Source organism: Triticum dicoccoides, chromosome 6A (genome assembly GCF_002162155.2).
Source record: "Triticum dicoccoides isolate Atlit2015 ecotype Zavitan chromosome 6A, WEW_v2.0, whole genome shotgun sequence".
NCBI lineage: Eukaryota > Viridiplantae > Streptophyta > Magnoliopsida > Poales > Poaceae > Triticum > Triticum dicoccoides.
Window position 1 is genome coordinate 79,222,934 of NC_041390.1, and position 19,607 is coordinate 79,242,540.

At 44.1% G+C, this 19,607-nt stretch overlaps 1 long non-coding RNA gene across 3 annotated transcripts; it reads left to right on the forward strand.

Moving 5' to 3' along the window:
• Positions 1-1,931: 1,931 nt before the first annotated feature.
• LOC119315110 lies at positions 1,932-6,499 on the forward strand. 3 transcript variants are annotated; one of them, XR_005152583.1, is made up of 4 exons: positions 1,932-2,448; positions 4,496-4,598; positions 4,694-5,072; positions 6,200-6,499. It is a non-coding gene; the product is annotated as an uncharacterized LOC119315110 (long non-coding RNA). The 3 variants fall into 3 exon arrangements; XR_005152582.1 differs by having other exon boundaries at positions 1,934-4,598; positions 4,694-4,786; positions 4,990-5,072; XR_005152581.1 differs by having other exon boundaries at positions 1,932-4,598.
• Positions 6,500-19,607: the final 13,108 nt, after the last annotated feature.

Below are 19,607 nucleotides of genomic sequence, written 5' to 3' on the forward strand. Positions count from 1 at the left end.
ACAGCCAACTCGCAATATGCGGGTTTATCCCCAAACATGCCGATGAATGAGGCAATCGACCATGCTTCCATTAGCTATTTGGCCGGTTATCCTCAGTCATCATATAATACACCTCATGATATTAATTGTTCAACATCATATGCAAGTAAAAGTATTCATGACTCGGCTCGCTTTTATGGCCGAGTGAATGGAGATTCTACAGGAGTGTATGTGTCTAATATTACAGGAGATGAGGTGACTTTGGCTGCATTAAAAAGCTTAGCGCAAAATAAGAAGATTACCGCTCTTTGCCTTGATCAACATGATAAAGGTTTGGTTCCTGATTATGAGGCAATAAAAGCTAGGGTTTTGAAAGAAGATGAAGTGTTACCGATTGATCAAATTGGCATGAGAAAATATTCAACAACAGTGCGCATGTCTTCACCTATCACTGCAGTATGTTATACACCCCCTATACAATCACAAAATTTCAGCAACATCAATTCATTGCCGAAAGATCATAAAAGTATTGGGGGGCAAGCTGATCCAAGCAGGGCTGAGTTTAAAGAAAAACATGTGGCCCAAGTGGACAAGATCAAGCCAGAGCTCACAGGGAATAGCGTCAACGAATTTACTACGCCAACTCTTGAGGAATTACCAGCAGAATATCGACATGGTTATGAAGCACTCAAGAAGAAACGTGGAGTGGAATATTTGCAAGAATACGTCAAGTGCCTTCCTCCATGTGGCAACCATGTTGGCTCCTTTGCAATTTTGGGGCAAGATAAAAAAGAAGCTTTGCAAGAAAATCGTCAAGAAAGGGTTCACTCGGCTAATACGGTTGATTCGGTTGAGACTGAGTCAAATATGACTAAGTCGTCTACAGCTGAGTTGAATAGTTCCTTTAGTGACAAGACAATGGTGGATTCAATTGAAACCAAATTGACCATTGACACGTTTAAGGCCGAGTGCGTTGCATCGAGCCAGCCGAGTGCATCGTGTCAGCCGAGTGCATCATTCCATATGAGTGCATCACCGGCTAAAGCCTCTAGAGCTGAGTGCATCAAGCCAGTTATTGCTGTGTGTACCAAAATAGAAGATGCAAGCTTCACCGAGCAAAAGAACGGTAAACGCAACAAATTGGTCGTGCTCGATTTTTCTGGATGTGAGGGAGCTTACATGCTGCCCTATGAGTTCCGTGCCAAAGAAATTGATGAGCATCAAGAGCAAAGTTATATGGCCAAACAAAGTTTGACTAGTGACGAAGACCAAGAACCAGAGCGTGCAGCTGAACGAAGTATAGCTGACGAAGAGTGGCCGAGTGGAATCCAATCGGGTAATCCGAGTGAAATCTACTCGGGAAATCCAAGTCAAATCTATTCAGGCAATCCGAGTGATGAGGCACGAGATCCAGAAAAAGAGGAAGATGCATTCGAGAATTATTCAGAAGTGGAGCAAGGTATTGTTCCAGTGGTGCAACCATCTTCTCGTTCCAACGACTTCACAAAGGTACAACTAGCCGAGAGTTTCCTCAGTTTTCGATTCGGTCAAAATCATATTGTTGATACACCCGTTAGCACTACACCACAACACTCGATTGCGGGCAGTTAATTGCCGGGAGAAAAGCATGTTTAAGGGCAAAGAATCTGTCGGGACATTAGTTACTGCCGCTAAAAGCACGTTAGGGCAGGGCTACTGCCGGGAGAACTTAAACAACACCGGCGTGAAAACTGCCGGTACACTTCACGACACAAATTCTGCCGGGTGAACTAAATCTCGGCGCATGATCTGCCAGAGACCGTCTTTGGACCGAAATATACAGGATTTGCCGTAAGCGCGTGCAGCGAGGAAAAAATCGCGCGACGTAGCAAAAATTTTGGCCCAAAAAGAAATATACGCGCCGGCCCTCCCTCTACCAGACCGCAACGCCCGCCCCCAAATCACGCCCAATCCCCACCCGTGTCCTCCGCCAGATCCGCCGCCGCGGCCCCCAAACCTTCCCACTGCCGCCGCCCCGCCGCCCCCCCAAGACCTTCCCACCGCCGGCGAGCGGCCGCCTTCCACTCGATCAGACGACTGCCGGCGTAGCTCCCCACCACTGGAGCTCCTCTGCCGCCCACAAATCCATCTGACGCAAAGCCGCCATCGCCCCCATCATGGCAGCCCCTCCGCCGCCCAAACAACCACCCCACTACTGCCGACCACTACCGCATCGCCCCACTCCAGAGCGGCGCAGCCAACCACCTGATTGACGCGGAGCACCACCATCGTCGCCGAGCTACTCCACCGGCGGCTACCATCCTCCATGGAAGGACTTCCTAGCCACCAACCTGCTCGCGCGCTTCCTCCCCGAGCAGGCCTCCCCGCAAGCTTCATCGGGCACCAAGCTGCGGGTCCGCCTCCTCCACGCGCCCCCGAAGCAGCAGACCGTCGACATCCTTTCCCTGGACATTGCTACCTCTTTGACAGGTGAGATTTCGTTGTAATTTCGTTACCTTTTTTTTGTTCTGAATGTGCAGCTACGCAATGTATAGAAGTGTAATAGTGTTGAAAAGTAGCAGCACTGAACTATTCGGCAGTTAGTAAAAATCATCCTTTTTAATTGGTTTGGTCTAATAACAGCAAAAACCATGAGCCAGACACGTTTGAAGGTTCTTTACTTATCTAAAAACGAACACTACTACTATTAGTACCCCTTCAGATCAAAGGACAGGGACCATTGGTGATTAATAACTGCATACCTTAATTAGATTTGTTGGCACCTGACTAAATTGTTTAGTTGAGCTTTGGAGTTCATTTTAATTTGAGATGAAAGAAAGCTAATTATTTTAAGTATGTGTTTGTTTAGTTGATGCCCCAAAGTAGTACATCCATTTTATTGTACTGGAGTATACAGAGAAGTGGATTATTATGTTCGGTCTGGTGTATGAAGAGAGATGGGGATTATTGTTATTCACTTCAGTTAGGAATACCTGAACATTTTAGTGCTAATACTGTTATTCCAGTATAGGACTAATTTGACAATGACCAAATTTGTGGCCATACACTCTGCATTCTCAACATCATGGTACTCCAATTCTATGAGAACTAATTTGTGGCCATACACTAAGGTTCTAGGAGTATAACACCAGGGTAGTTTCTCTACATACACCGGCAAGCTCCAATTCTAGGAGGACTAATTTGAACTTTGAATGAGTTTAACAAAACAAACTAGCATGAGTATAAATTGCTGAGAAATATACTCCTTGTACTTGTAAACTTGCAAGTTTACATGTCTGGTTAGCATTCTTTCTTAAACATGGATGCCTAGTTGTGTTCTAAAGGGTATAAGGCCATAGCTTGGAATGGATGTATCTCCGATGCGGAGGTGTATATAACTTCACGTGTAACTTACTGGCCGCTGTGTGAATTCCAGCCGGAAGTGAAACGACGCGCTTAGGCATGTATTTTTTGCAACGGTATTTAAGAGAGAAAATATTATCCAAACAGGGCCTAAAATGCAATGCTATTGCGAGTAGTTTGGTACAAATACTACTCCCGTATTGCTTAGGAGTATTTGTAGGGTTCTAGAGCAACCAGTAGATGGCCTATTAATTTCTATTGATATGGACAACATCTTATCTAGCCAAAGTTCCCTCCTTGCAAAATCTGCTTGTAACACAGTTGACTAGAAATCTGAATTTATTTAAATAGTGTTGTTCACTAGATAGATTCTGTTTAGCACAAGTTGTGATAGATATGGACTTGATGCTAATGATTCACTATTTCTAGGGTTCTAGAGTGCTATGTGTACTGCCTATATGGTGGAGTAGTTGTATCTTCTCTAGCCAAATTTTGGGTGCTCCACATAAGCCGCAATTGATAAAATGTAAAGCCCACACAAAACAAGTACCTATAGTTCCATCTTCCATGCACTAGCCTAGCTAACTCAATGCAGGGTAGTACAGTGGTGCCTCATAATGTCACTCCATTGTCCATGGAGGCATTTTCATTGCCCCAGTGCATGTAGATGCAGGGGCAGGAGGGAAATATGCAAAAGCTCCTTTTAACCAACTGTAAGGCAGTGTGCAATGCAATACATGCATTAGTTAGTGGATGAGGGCACAAGACCAGCTTCAGGGTTTAAGGCTTAAGCCAAGAGGAGAAAGAAAGGGCTCTGCATATGAAAAGATACAATCATTATTGTTTCCATGTAATTTGGTAATATATGTGGCATCTGTTTGTTCATCTTTTCTGCAAGAGCAACTTGTGTCCTGAGCTAGTGGTACTGACACCCATAAAATGAAACTGTCTTCTTGCATGATCACTTACTGAAAATAGGGACAATCAGCTTTACTTCTGAGTACTTAGAAGTAGTTAAGTTATATCTAAGTTATTATTGGTACTGTTACAATGTGCTTGTATTCTATCCAAGTTTATTGCTAACTCTATATGTGCTTCTCTGCACCTATGCTTGCCTGTATATCTATTTGCTTTATGGACATGACAATTGCAACGCTCACACAAGCTGGAACAGAGTAAGGATGTGGCACTTCATCGCAACAAAGTAAGGATGTGGCACTTCATCGCAACAAACTGGAACACACAAGGAAGTTGCAATCACACAAAAAAATCATCAGGTCAGATTGTACTTTGTTTATACTTTGCTGCTCTTTAGTGTTTAGGATGACAAAGTCACTTCCGCTTATCTGACTTACTTTTCATGCTTACTCAGAAAGGAAAGGATGTCATACTGTATAATGTTTATCGAGACCATGGTAGCCCAGTGGAAAAAGCAACCATTCTATCAATTGATCGGAGAAAGGTGGTAGGTGGTTAGGAGCTTGGCCCTAAATATTGTGAGGTTGTCTTGAACTAAGTAATAAAAAGGGATGCTATACTACTTTGTGGTGTTGGGAACGTGACCACCATGGGGCAAGATCAAGGGCGATGTAGCATGGCCATACAATCATGTGACTTTTGTTCTTATGATTGAATTTAACAATGACTATCATGGTTGATTGTTTACAGAGCTTTCTATGTATGAAGTTGGAACTTGGAAGTGGAAAAGCCCATGGCAAAAGCAGGAATGCGACCGCAAGCAAGCAGATGAGGTAATATAGATGTTTCAAAGAATTTTCATGCCCTCAACTAGTGTACAGTACTGAAGTTTACAAAATGAAAATATTTCATATAGTAAATGTTTAGTGCAACAACAAAAATTGACTAAGCATGTTTTGCCTATTTGCACATGAAAGATTTTTGGCTTGTAGCTAGTACTTTGCTACATATGTTGATGTTAAGCTTGTCCAGGCAAGACATGTTGTAAACAATGTGATTTTTCATGAACTTTTACATTCAAGAGTCTTTTTTGTGTGTTGGAAAAATGGTCGTAACTTATTGTTCTCGAAACTGTCAACAGTTGCAGCACATTATCCTCTGCTCAACATATTCATGCATCCAATGATCCATTCTGCTGTAGGTTCTCATTATTGCTCTTTCTAGTTTTGAGTATTCAAAATACTGGTTTTGTTGGATGCCTTTTGGAAGCCACATTCTGAGGCAATTGGTTGAAATAAAACGGGCAAGCTTCATGCCTTCATATCGACATTCCTTAATACACATATTTGTAGGAGATATGTATTTATCTAGCTGTGCACACTGGTTTCTTTCAACAAGTGACCAGAAACTAAATAATCCTGGTACTTATCTAGCTGACTGGCAGCTCCTTGCTCTTCCTACTCTGGCAAATTTTTCCTGGTCTTGTTCTTTTTCGCCATGACAAAACAGGTTTTTTATGATGGGTATTGCTGCTACATTTGCTGGAGTACTTGGATTGACGTGTACCTGCCCCTGCCTATTTGTACTACACATTGTACTATGTACAATATATAGCTATGCCTATTTGTATCAGGTTTTGCCTATTTGTTCAATATATAGTACTGTATAGAGTTTTGCCTAGTTGAACAAAGTTGAACTCCGTGCAAAAATAAGATTCAAACTTGGTACTATATTAACTCCAGGGATGATTCTATACATGTTTAACTCAGTTTTAGTCATAGCTTTCACCAGTAAGTTCTACTCCCTCCATCCCATAATATAAGAGGGGTTTTGACACCAGTGGTGTCAAAAACCCTGGTGTCAAAAACCCTCTTATATTATGGGACGGAGGGAGTAATTTGTCTCGACCTGAGCAGGTTTTGCACCTGAAGTTCCATTTTTAATTTCCAATCTGTTACAGGTTTTGCTACAGAAGTTGACGGGGGTTTGGAAGATCGTCAAGCTGCTGAAGATTTGGAAGACCTACGATTAAGTTGGTGTAGTAATTATGTAATATGCTTTGTTTGTTGAACCTGGACACTTGCTCTGCTCATTTTGCTGGTTAAGCCACTATATGCTCATTTTGGTTGTGTGGCACCCTCAGAAACATATGTACTTTCTCCTTTTGTGGTATTACTTCAGTTTGGTTGTGGCACATTTAACATATATGTAATATACCTTTTGTGGCAGAACCTCCTTGAATATATGGATGTTTGTTGAACTTTGATTGAAGTGTATGGATGAGACCTGTATGTTACTGTGATTGAAGTGTATGTATAAATTATGTGATCTGTCCTGATTGTCTGAACATGATGAAATGGATATTACATTAGGGATGCCTAGATTAATTGGGTACTAAAATCTATGTGCTGGCATAGAAGCTGCCGGGAAAACAAGCTTCTGCAGGCAGTTGGACTGCCGCTAAATGAAGTTTCATGTGTTTTGACAAATCTGCCGGGAGAAAACAGACTGCCGGCAAATACATGGGCGGGGGCAGAAAAACTGTCGGGAAGAGTTTATCTGCCGGGACAAGTAATCCCCGGCAGCCGTTCTCGTGGCGGTTCTATCTGCCGGGAGAAATGATGTCCCGGCAGTTTGTCTGCCCTGTAAAGTGATTTCTCCCGGCAGTTTACATGCCTTTACATCAGTGTTGTGGTGTAGTGTAGTAAGGTTCTAATTAATTTTGAAAGACCGATCGAGATGAGTAATCTGTTTGTTTCGAGTTATCTTGTTACTAATCATGCTGATCAACACATGGCACCATTCCTAGAGGCTAATAGTGACAACTTATCGCAACCAAAGTTGTTCCCGTCATGTCGACTGAACTTTATATTCATATGGGCAACTTTGTTTGTTTCATGCCTGGCTAACATTTGGTCTCAGATGAGACGTATATTCTGTAATTATTTTTGTTGCAGGAATATAAAGCTAGGTTCAAAGTTCTCCAGGATAGCCGATTCAAGAGCATCGGGAAAGGAGGACGAAAATCAATGCATAGACGAGTCGGATGATGTTAAACTGACATCGCTCGGTTGTTTTGTATCGAAGCCGGCATTACAATATCGGTTAATGGACCAGGAGTGTACGTCCAGTACAGTCATAGTGGATCACATCATCGGTACATCGCTGACTAATCCTATTATTATAATTGATCACGATGTCGAGCTGTCAAGACAAGAGCCAACGCAATGTTCGTTCAAGCAAAATGTCAAAGGTTGCAACATGATCCATCAAGTCAAGCAATCAGACAAGATAGGACGATTGGAGTTTGTTGAGGCACGATCATTTAGACAGTGGGATCATTTTGACGGCCATCAAATGTTGACTCGGCTATCTTCAGCTGATTTATCTAAAAGTGGACATGTACACGTCAATGATGATGGGGTCAAGTCTTCAAGCAAGGATATTGTTAAAAAGTGCATCAAGAACAATCTTGAAGACGGAAATTTCATCAAAGCTACAATGGTAACATCTAGCACTAGGGGGCAACAAGAGAATTCAAAGACCGATGCACGCACAACCAAAGAAAGAAAATGCCATGGTAAGCACAAAAGCAAAAGGCCGAAAGTCACTTTCGCGTAGTTATTAGAAAAGTACCAAAAGATAAGTGAGGCAAAGAGTGCTTATCAGCCGAGTGAAGCAAAAGCATCAAAGTCACCCCCAAGGCATAAATCTGAAGACTTGGATTGGCAAAGGAAGACGTTGAGCAAGCAGACTTCATATCCTGCTTTTGGGCCGCCAATGCCAATGTGGTGGATGCCTCCCTACGCTCATGTAAATCCATATCCATCATGGGGCAGGTATGATACAAGGGCAAATTATCCCTCTTATTTTAGATCATCTCCCCAACATTATGCAGCTCCAAAAAGATCAACTTTTGTTGAACAATTACGTCAAAGACCGTTTCAATCATAAGGAATCGGTCTGGAGCTCAAGAAACAAGAAAGAGGTGGTCAAGCAAGTGTACCAGGTCAAGAAAGATGGTCGTAAGTGTGCTACTTCAGATTTGTTCTCAAATAACAAAGAGCCAGTTAAAGTATTGACATTGGCTACAAAAGGCAACGAGGCAAGTCAATCAAGTGCCAAATCTGAAGGGAAGAAGTTGAGAGTGCACAAGGCCAAAAAAGAGTTGGCATTGGTTGAAACAGAATCACAACCAAGGTGCCCACTCGGCTTAGCACATTGGCAAGAGAAGGAATTACAAAGGCTTAGTGCACATGAGTTGAGAAAGGAGAGCATGGCATGGGTTCCCAAGAGGAGCAGTCAAAATAGAAATGATGTCCGACCTTCTATTGCAACAAGTGTTAAAAAAGTGAAGAAAGAAAAGGATGGCCGCAAGAGTGCTATTTCAAATCCGACTCCAAATGACAAAAAGCCAGCCGAGCCTATGTTGGCTGCTAAGGACAAGAAGGTGAAGCAAGTAAATTTCAAGGATCCAATAGTCAAGTTTGAACAGGCCAAGCCAGAGATGCCCAAAGTCAGGAAGAATTTGCTAGTGCATAAACCAAAGTCCTAGCCGGGACGCCCACTCGCCTTACCATATTCGCAACAGAAGAAGCTAAAACGGCTTAGGGCCAAAGAGCTGGAGAAGAGGAACATGGCCTGGGTTCCTAAGGGAAATCCTCGAGTCAAGAGCGGCATCACATCCCCTGTTGCGAAGCCGGCAAAAATAAGGGAGTACAAGTGTAAAGCCCGTAGGCGAGGACGACAATTTTCATATAGGAGACTCCAGGAGGCGTCTCATCCATATTCTTCAACCGTACCATCAAAATCAACGCTATGGAATTTATCCTCAGCCGAAACATCTGACTTATTTCGGCTATTCACACTTTGGTGGACGGACTCCCGAGCACTTTTGAGATAAGAACGCATGGCCGATATTTGCATATCGCCCTCATAATTCATTGTGTTGGCAAAACCCGGCATCTGGCTAACGGTGTTCACCATGGTTGATTTCCTACTCCTATAGCCGATGCTCAGTGCTTGCCAATACTGGCGAGGCCGACTTAATTATTGAGTCGACCAACAATCAAGGGTCTAGTGCATAAAAGAAACCCGACTCCAAATGTTATTTATTTGCAGGATCCAAGTCAGGAGACAGACATTGTTCGGCGGAGGCTTGATGGTGTACTTTGATAACGAGTTGAGTCGCCGAACAGTTGACAGTATTCCTTTGAGGTGCATGGTCATAATCGTTCGGCAACCGTCTTCGTTAAAGGGTTCTAATATTCCCAGGGAATGCCTGGACAAATGCAAGGTCCGGATTGACATAAGAAACTTATGTGGAAGCCTTTGTGACATTCAATTGTTGTTTTCAGACAACTATTATCCAAGAGGCTCTACCGAAGAAGCAACAAACATGAGCATATGGATGATTAAAATTATCATACTCAACATGCACAACCAATGGAGTGTTGACATCGTGCTTAAACATTACCCTAAGCAAGGTATTTTCTGGCACGCAACCTCTACCAGAAAACAGGGGGGCATGTGTTGACACCTGATTTTGGCAAGATACAGATTGCAATGAAGATGGTCTCGAGTGAATGGGTTTTCAGCATGAAAAGATTCACGTCGCCGAGTGGAACAACTTTGATGTTTCAGTTATATTCATTCGACCTTATCTTACGGACCGAAACTATACTCTGAGTGGCATAATTCAATGTTCCGAGTGGTTTTTGGCCAATCACATCTTCAAGATGACCTCGGATGAAGGAGCACTCTTAAGGAATTGTCTTCGTCTCGTCGAGGAAATTGATTTTGATATATAAATCATCTCAATCCGAATTCATATGCAAAAGTTACAGTTAATACGGTCTGGACAGGCGAGAGACCAAAATATTACGCTTGACACCAGACACATGATAAGTGTCTGATGCAATGCGTGAGCAATTCGATCCTCAAGACGGCCTTGAATTGAAAAACCTTCAACACGGAAAAGTTTCTTCTCGTCGAGCCAAATGATTTTCATATATAATTTGTCTCAATCCGAGGTCGTATGCAACCTCGAGAGGCAAATCAAGATCAGGCTGTGTTTTAAGTCGGGAATTTACCATCCGAGTGAAAACCTACCGATCGAGTAAAAGGTCGAGTGAAAACTTATCGATCGAGTAAAAGATTGGCTTCCGAGTGAAAATATAGTAATCCGAGTGAAATTATCATCCGAGTGAAGTTATTCCGAGTGAAAAGATTACCGTCGGAATGAAAACTTGACGTTCAAGTAAGATATTGCCTTCCGAGTGAAAGATAGTCATCCGAGTGAAAGATTGTCTTCTGAGTGAAATTATAGTCATCCGAGTGAAAGACTCTAACATCAGACTGAAAAGGTCCAGTCGGACGAAAAACTCTAATATCCGAGTGGATGAGCTCGGATCCGAGTAAAATTGAAGATGTGCCCGAAAGGTAATCCAGATGACCTCGGATGGAAAAGTGATCAACACGGAAGTTGTGCGCATCGTCAAAGCGACGAACTTTGGTTTTGGAGTCATTATCATCTGAGATAGTATAGGGCCTGTACTTTCTGTCACGACCGGTTTTCCAATAAAAATGTTTATTGAGAAACCAATCTTTTGAGTCCAGTATGAGAAAAATCCTCCTTACTGGTAGACAAATCTTGATACAATAAGCCAGTAGCATAAAATATATTACAGAATCGAGCTACGGTTGCTCAACCAAATTATTACAAGCACACCAATAATTATACATAATGGCGGATATGACATAGTGGTGTGGAGGCATACTACTGACTCGAGGATAGGGTGGTGGTGGAAAATCACAGCGGGGAGTGAGATACATGACTCTAGAACTGGCATCTCATCGAGCGTCGAGGTGAGGCTCGATGAATTTATTTGGTAGCGGAAGCGGATATAATACAGTGACCAAATCCAGGGTCGCACGAGACTGACTGGGATCCCTCTAGGCGTCGGACTCACTATCAAATTCTTCATCCATGAGATCGCCTTTGTCAGCATCTGGCCAAATCAACAAGCCAGGTGAGTACTTTGAAAGTACTCGCAAGACAGTTCAGACGTAAGATATAACAAATGCATGCATGGATGCGTCATGATTAATTTACCAATGCACATTCAAAATTTAGAAAACAAGGTAAGTAAAAAGGGAATTGGCGGTAGTCCGCCTGAAAACCCAACAAAAAGGAATAATAGGAAACCAATCGGGTGTCTGAAGCGACGCCTTGAAGGGTGAACAAACAAATAAAGATCATGCCGCAGTCGGGCGTCTAAGCGACACCATGTAAAGGGCTTAAACTGAAAATAAAAGACATGCGTGCCACAGTCGGACATCGGGGCGACATCACAGAAAGGGCTTATATTGAAAGTAAATAACAGTACTGCCACAGTCGGACGTCTGAGCAACATCGCAGAAAGGGCTTTTATTGAAAGTAAATAATAACATTGCCACAGTCGGACGTCTGAGCGACATCGCAGAAAGGGCTTTTATTGAAAGTAAATAATAACAATGCCACAGTCGGACGTCTGAGCGACATCGCAGAAAGGGCTTTTATTCACAAGTAAATAATACTCATAATAAATATTCAATTCATGATAATAAACGGGTTAGTCCATCCACAGGAATAAACATTTAACCGGACTTAGCACTCATGTGATTCACCGGAGTCTCTGTCATCAAAACTGACATTTGTCAGGATAAGATAATACCGAACTTGGACATGGAATAGATGATTCAAAGGAATATATGACTCTGCAGAGTTTGTACGAAAATTTTTCCCACAGCCAACGGATTTCCGTAGTCACGAAGGACTAGTTCCATTTACGGTATTTCGGAAGAAAACACAGCTAACCAGTACACACCCATCCTATCTCTCGATGCCAGGAATCACCCTAGACATCGTCCAAGAAAAACTTTTGAGATGGGGAGATCACAATCTCGAATAGCATGGGATCAAATTTATATACGTGCACTCTAAGGGGTGCCCCCCTCTCGGTCCCAACCGGAAACACCCATGCCCCCTGACCGGATGACTGGCTTTAATCCAGGGCCATGGAACCATCATCACGGCCTCTCCTTTTGGTGTGTACCAAGAAAGCGGTTTGCAACTTACTAAGCCATATTCCTTGCGGAAAACATGTGGTAGTACAAGGAAGGAAAAATGGAAGGAACTGGACCGATACAGGTTGACACTGAAGTCATATAGTCTGGCATAAGACTGGCATGCTACAACACTGCCATCTTACCCATCCTCATGCCAACACATGGCCATGCATACTCACATCCATCCACTTATGGATTTTCGAAACTCACTTGCCTCATCGTTGCATGTAACATGACATTCGTCGGTATGCTCATCAACATGCCATGAAACTACTTAATGCAAACATGCCAAAACAATCATCATATCAAAAGTTCAAACATTCTTTCCTGGTTCAGAGTAGTCGGAGCCTACCTCGGTGAAGTTCGCGGTCCCGTCACCTCCTTCGGTGTCTACGGTATAAAGAAACATACGCGCTAACGTAAATACCATGAGGTGCACAAAATTATTCCAAATATTTTTCAAATAAATCTGATAAAAAACTAGACAAAATTCTAAGGAGGACAGAAAAAGAATCGGTCAAAAATACTTTTTTGTTTAAAGGTTATAAGGGTTTTAATCCAGGGACTCATCTGTAATGAAATAGAAAGTTCCCAGGGGCTAACTTATAAAAACAGAAAACGCTTCGATTGAGAATACGCCGGCCCAGAGGGGAGACGCATTTTGGCAGAAGACGTTTTCAGAAAACGGTTCGTTTAAAAGATCAGAGAGGCTGACAGGCGGGTCCTGCCCGTCAGGTTTGAAATTTCAAAAGAGGCGGCAGAGCTCGACGGTGCCCGAGAGCCGCGGTGGTCGCCGGCGGCGATCCACGGCGAGGCAGGGGGATCGGAGGTTACCAACATGTTCATCGTGTCCTTCCGCGTCGGTGGGTGGTGGTGGTGGTCGCCGGCGAGCACCACGTCGACGGCGGCCCTTGCTCCGGCGGACGGTGGTTCGGGCGTTGATGGAGCTCGCCGAGGAGGGCTGTGGAGGGCAAATTAAGGAGGGGGTTAGACCTCTGGTAGCTAGAGGAGGTTACTGACGGAGTTTGGGCGCCGGGGATGGCCTCACCGGAGTGAAATGGGGTGGAGGCCGAGGCGGAACGGAGCGACCGGAGTTGGGGGAGGAGACCTCCTCGAGGTCCTCCTATTGGCCTGGCGGGGCGTTGGTGAGGTGCAGTGGTGGTGCATGCTCGAGGGTGAGCTCGGGGTCCCCTTTTATAGGCGATCCGAGGCGGTGGCCGTGAACGGAGTTCTCCGGCGATGGATTACGGTGGTGCAGTGCTTGGTCGGTAAGTTTAGGGGGTTGGCCATCAACGTGGAGGTCCACTGGCTCCACTCCGACGCTCAACGGACTAGGATTAGAAGCTTAGGGCAGGTTTTGTTGGAACGGGACGGCGCGGGTCCGTCGGCGGCAGAGAGCGCGCCCAGTGCTTGTCGGGCCACGGCGACGGTGCAGCGGGGCTGCGCTGGCATGCATGAGCCACGCGTAGGGCTAGAGAGCAAAGGGCGGCGCGGAATGGCGTTGCAATGCTGGTGCTGCCACTGTTGGCCGCTATGGGTGGTGTGGCCACCGCAGAAGCCGCCAGCTCCGACGATGCTCGCCGCCTCCGACGCCTAGAACCAACCAAGTGCGCGTGCGGCGCTCTGGACAGCAAGGAGGGGCTGCGCGCATCGCGCCACAGCGCACTGTCGACGCGTGACTGAACCCTGACGAAGAGAAATGACACTGAACTCTGAAACTCTGAATTTTTCTGGAAGTGTATAGAAACTGTGCAGGCCAGGTGTTCGACAGAATGATTTTGGTATGTAGGGGTTTCTCCTTGAGCTGAAACTTGGTGGGGTGGCCTCTCATTGCACCAGGAGGCTGCCTGAATTTTGGTAGAATTTTTGGAGAAGAGGAGATATGAATTTCACCAAATTTGGCAAATCTGGTCCAAACTTGCAGAGACTGAAATTTGGAAAATTTGAAAAGAGGGAGAGTGTATCAAGATGGTTCTGGGTTGTGGATGCTAAGGACAATCCAGAGGAGTTGGTTTGAGATAAAAACTCAAAGGCAATGAGGTACTTGCTTTGAAAATTACTTAGGCTCATAATGAAAGACAGAATTGTTTTGGGAGATAAAATAAATGAAATAAAATTCAAAAATGGTTTGGACTTGATGGGACAGAGAATTTAGATTGTTCCAAAGTGGAGGGAGGGGTTTTGGGAGGTCTCTCCACATGAGGCAAAATAAAATCATGGGTGGTTCCAAAATGAGAGAAGCCCCAAAAACTCCTAGGGTTTTCCTTTTAAATGAAAATAATCAAATTAAAAAAAATACATTTGAGAGGAGAAGAATTCAGAAGAAATTTTTTTCCATAATTCAAACACCCAATTTGAAAAGGACGTAAAATAAAATCCTTGCCAAAGGTGAAAGTTTTTACGAGGAAGGTTTTCTGGAAAAATTTTAAATGGCCTCTTTTCAAAAACCAACAAAGATTTTGCTGAAAACCAAATAAAAATTTTTGAGTGTCACAACACCTACCCCCTTAGGAAAAATCTCGTCCCCGAGATTTCAGCTGATCCTTAAATAAGTATGGATGCTCTGTCCGAAGGAAATCCTCCCTTTCCCAGGTTGCTTCACTTTCGGTGTGGTTGCTCCACTGAACTTTGAAAAACTTGATGGTTTTCTATCGGGTCCTCCTTTCAGACTCCTCTAATATTTTTACTGGGCGTTCCCGATAGGTGAGGTCTGGCTGCACGTCAATGTTCTCATGGGATACTTGTTTCTCTGGGTTGCTTACGCACTTCCTCAATTGCGAGACGTGGAACACGTCGTGGACATCGGATAATTCTTCGGGTAAGTCTAGCTGGTAGGCTACAGTGCCTCTTCGTGCCACTATACAGAATGGTCCAATGAATCTTGGCGCTAGCTTTCCTTTAATCTTGAATCGTTGCAATCCCCTAATAGGGGATACTCTTAGGTACATGAACTCACCGGGTTCGAAGCTGACCCCATGATGTTTCTGATCGTAATAACTCTTCTGTCGGCTTTGAGCGGTCTTGAGTCGATCTCTGATTAGCTTGACCTTTTCCTCGGCCTCTCTAAGCATGTCTGGGCCGAAGATGCGGCTGTCTCCGGTCTCTGACCAATTTAATGGGGTACGACATCTCCGTCCGTATAAAGCCTCAAATGGTGCCATCTACAGGCTGGCCTGGTAACTGTTATTGTACGCGAACTCGGCGTATGGCAGGCTTTCTTCCCAACTGGCTCCATAGGTGAGGACACATGCTCTCAGCATGTCTTCTAGAATTTGGTTTACGCGTTCAGCCTGTCCATCAGTCTGGGGATGGTAGGCTGTACTGAAGGCCAGTTGAGTTCCCAGAGCCTGTTGTAAATGATCCCAGAATCTCGAGACGAACTGAGTGCCTCTGTCGGATATTATAGTCTTCGGGACTCCATGCAGACAAACTATACGGGAGAGATAAATCCTGGCAAGCCTCTGAGTGTTGTAGGTTGTCTTCACTGGAATGAAATGTGCCACCTTGGTTAATCTATCGGTGATGACCCATATGGCATCATTCCCGTGTCGTGACCGAGGTAGTCCGACAATGAAATCCATCCCTATTTCATCCCATTTCCACTCAGGTATTTTGTTTGGTTGCAGTAGTCCGGCTGGTCTTTGATGCTCAACTTTTATGTGTTGACAAGAATCGCAACATGCAACGAATGTGGCTATGTCCCTCTTCATACCGTGCCACCAAAATCTTTCCTGAATATCCTTATACATTTTGGTTCCTCCAGGGTGGATCGAATATGGGGCGGTGTGGGCTTCAGCTAGAATTTGCTGTTTGAGGTCCTCTATATTTGGCACGCAGAGTCTGTCTCCGTACCATAATATTCCTCCATCGTCTATGACGAACTCCGAGGCCTAGCCCATACTCACCTTTCTTTTAATTCCTTCGATGCTGGGGTGACCAGGCTGAGCTTCTTTAATTCTCTCCACAAGGTCGGGCTGTATTTCCAAGTTTGATATGGTGCCTTCCGTGATCATTAACAAGTTGAGTTTGGCAAATTCTTGTTGGAATTCAGGTCTCAAGTCTGGCAGACTGTTGTCGTCCGGGCTGGGGTTCCGACTAAGAGCATCTGCCACTACGTTTGCTTTTCCTGGATGATAGTGGATACCAACATCATAATCATTTACCAATTCCAACCAGCGTCGTTGCCTTAAGTTTAGTTCTGGCTGTGTGAAAATATATTTGAGACTTTTATGGTCTGTGTATATTTCACATTGATTTCCAAGTAAGAAATGCCTCCATTCCTTGAGTGCATGAATGACTGCTGCCATTTCTAAGTCATGAGTGGGATAATTTTCCTCATGCTTGCGAAGTTGCCTTGAAGCGTATGCGACAACCTTGCCTTCTTGCCTCAACACGCACCCGAGGCCCTTTCTGGACGCGTCACAATACACTTCAAAATTCTTGTGTATGTCTGGCACAATTAATACCGGTGTTGTCGTTAATTTCCGTTTTAGCTCTTGGAAACTTTTCTCGCAGGCTTCTGTCCATTCAAACTTCTTGTCCTTCTTGAGTAACTGTGTCATTGGCTTGGCTATGGTGGAGAATCCTTCAATAAATCTGCGGTAATATCCTGCCATTCCCTAGAAGCTTCGTATGTCTGTTACGCTGGCTGGTGACTTCCAGCCAAGTACGGCCCTGACTTTCTCCGGGTCCACTTCGATACCGTCTTGGGTCAGTACGTGGCCTAGAAAACCTACTTGTCTTAGCCAAAATTCGCACTTACTAAACTTGGCATACAATTGATGTTTCCTGAGTTCTCCTAGCACAATCCTGAGATGTTCCGCGTGCTCTTCTGGTGTCTTGGAGTATACCAGAATATCATCGATGAATACCACAACGAACTTGTCCATAAACTTCATAAATACTTTGTTCATGAGGTGAACAAAATATGCGGGGGCATTCGTTAATCCAAATGGCATTACTGTGAACTCATATAGTCCATATCTGGAGGTGAAGGCCGTTTTGGGGATATCTTCTGTTCGCACTTTTAATTGATGGTATCCTGACCTTAAGTCAATTTTTGAGAATACCTTGGCCTGAGCGAGTTGATCAAACAAATCGTTTATCCGGGGCATCGGGTATTTGTTCTTGACTGTGACCATGTTAAGTGCTCGGTAGTCTATGCACAATCTCAGTGTTCCATCCTTCTTTTTGGCAAATAAAATTGGTGATCCCCAAGGTGAGGAGCTGGCTCGAATGTATCCTTTGTCCAGCAATTCCTTTATTTGTTTCTTCAACTCATCCAACTCGGATGGTGCCATTCTGTATGGTTTCTTGTATATGGGGGTGGTTCCTGGTGCTAGCTCAATGCTGAATTCTATCTCTCGGTCTGGTGGCATGCCTGGTAGTTCTCCGGGGAATACGTCTGGAAATTCACACACTACTGGAACCTTGTTTAGCTCAGAAACGTCCACCTTATTCAATCTCGGTTGCCGGGGTATTTTTCTTTCTTTGGCTGACACTCTTATTGTCTTCCCGTGGTGGTGTGTGAGAATTACGGTCTGGTTGAAACAGTCAATAAAACCTTTGTTGGTGGTTAACCAGTCCATCCCTAGGATGACATCCAGTCCTTTATTTTCCAATACAATAAGATTGGCGTGAAACTTCAATCCTTCGAAATCAATAACCACATCTTGACAGTAACTCTGAGTAACTTGCTCAATCCCAGGGGACTTGATGATCATGGATTTTTCCAAGGGAAACATCGAAAAATTATTTTGCAAAGCAAAACTTTTCGAGATGAATGAGTGAGAAGCTCCAGAATCAAACAAAACCATGGCAGGTATTGTGTTGACAGGAAACGTACCGAGTACGATATCCGGGGCGTTCTGTGCTTCTTCTTTGGTCACATGGTTCAGATGACCCTTCCTGTGGTTGTTGTTGGGGTTGAAATTGTTTCGCTTGGGTGCTGAATTATTGCCACCGTTGTTCGTCTTTGGGGTCGAGTTCCTTGGCTTGGGGCACTGCTTGGCATAGTGCCCTTCCTCTCCACAAGCGTAGCAAGTAACGCCTGGGCGATATGTGAACTCCCTGTCCCTTGCATGGAAATTCTTGGTTGGGCGTGAGACGTTTGTCGTAGGTTTGTGTGTCCCACCTTTCTGAAAATATGTCTTGCTTTGGTGGTTGCGTGCAAGAGTAGTCTGGTCTCTTTTTCGCTTGCGGAAATCCTCCAAGCTACGTCTCTCATTTTCCAGAGTAATGGCTTTGTCCACTACTGTCTTAAAATCTGGAAAAGTGTGCACGACCAGTTGGGATTTAAGCGCGGGTGCCAGACTGTCAAGGAATTTCTCCATCTTCTTGCTTTCAGTCATACGTTCTTCATTGGCGTAGCGAGACAATAGAGTAAATTGACCGTTGTAATCTGACACTGTCATGTTCCTTTGTTTGAGGTCATCGAACTCTCTCTTCTTGATTTTCATAATACTCTTAGGAATGTGTGCACCACGGAAACCTTCCTTGAAATCATCCCAGGTTATATCACTTTCGTTGGGGTGCATGTGCAGAAAATTCTCCCACCATGATGCAGCTGCTCCTGTGAGATAGTGCGGGGCATATAGTACCTTCTCGGGGTCTGAACATTTTGCAATAATTAATTTTCTCTCCATATCTCGAAGCCAATCCTCGGCTTCAAGAGGCTTGTCAGTATGAGAAAATATTTGGGGACGTGTCTTCTGTAGCTCAGATAACTTGGAATGCTGCTGATACTGTCCATGGTGATTTCCCATGTTGATGACTTGGTTCATCATTTCCCGATGTTGTTGCTGACTCTGCTCATAAAGGCGGCACATTTGGGAAAATGTTGTTACACTGTCCTGTTGACTGGACTGTCCCTGTGTGAAATTGTTGCCCGGTTGAGTGCCATAATTTTCCTCTGGTGGAGTTGGCATGGAGTGAGTCCAAGAACGAGACATTTTTCACTCTGGGGATATATTTTGTAAAACCCATAAGAAAAGCGAAAAGGGTCGCAAAAACAATTCCATAAATGCACAAAGCTGGCAAATAAATTAAATAACCAAGCTTACTTAAGAAAAACAAATCGATTTGCGCACGGAGAAGGACTGCTCATTACGTATCTTACACGCGGGTGATAATTATACAATACATCATTCAGGATATGCGTACATAATCCTGACATGTTATTTAGGCTAGTGCACTTCTCCCAGTTCCTACATGATGCGCAAACAAGCTACTCCTCACAACCTATGTACATATAAACATAT